We start from the raw sequence: 552 nt of genomic DNA on the forward strand, positions 1-552 counted from the left end.
ATCCATCATCCATCTATCCATCCATCATCCATCCATCCATCCACCCACCCATCCATCCATCCATCCATCCATCATCCATCCATCTATCCATCATCCATCCATCCATCCACAATCATCCATGCATCCATCCATCCATCCATCCATTTATCCATCATCCATCCACCCAGCCTTCCTTCCATCATCCATCCATCATCATCCATCCATCCACAATCATCCATCCATCCATCAATCCGTCAACCATCCATCCACCCATCAACCGTCCATCCACCATCATCCATCCATCCATCCATCCATCCATCCATGCACCCATCCATCCATCCATCCACCAGCATCATCCATCCATCCATTCATCATCCATCCATCCATCATCATCCATCCATCCATCATCCATCCATCCAGCCATCCATCCAGCCATCCTTCCATCATCCATCCATCATCATCTATCCATCCAAAATCATCCATCCATCCATCCATCCGTCAACCATCCATCCATCATCCATCCATCCACCCATCAACCGCCCATCCATCCATCCATCCATCCATCATCCATCC

The sequence above is a fragment of the Telmatherina bonti genome (assembly GCF_933228915.1).
Source record: "Telmatherina bonti genome assembly, chromosome: 23".
NCBI classification, from domain to species: domain Eukaryota; kingdom Metazoa; phylum Chordata; class Actinopteri; order Atheriniformes; family Telmatherinidae; genus Telmatherina; species Telmatherina bonti.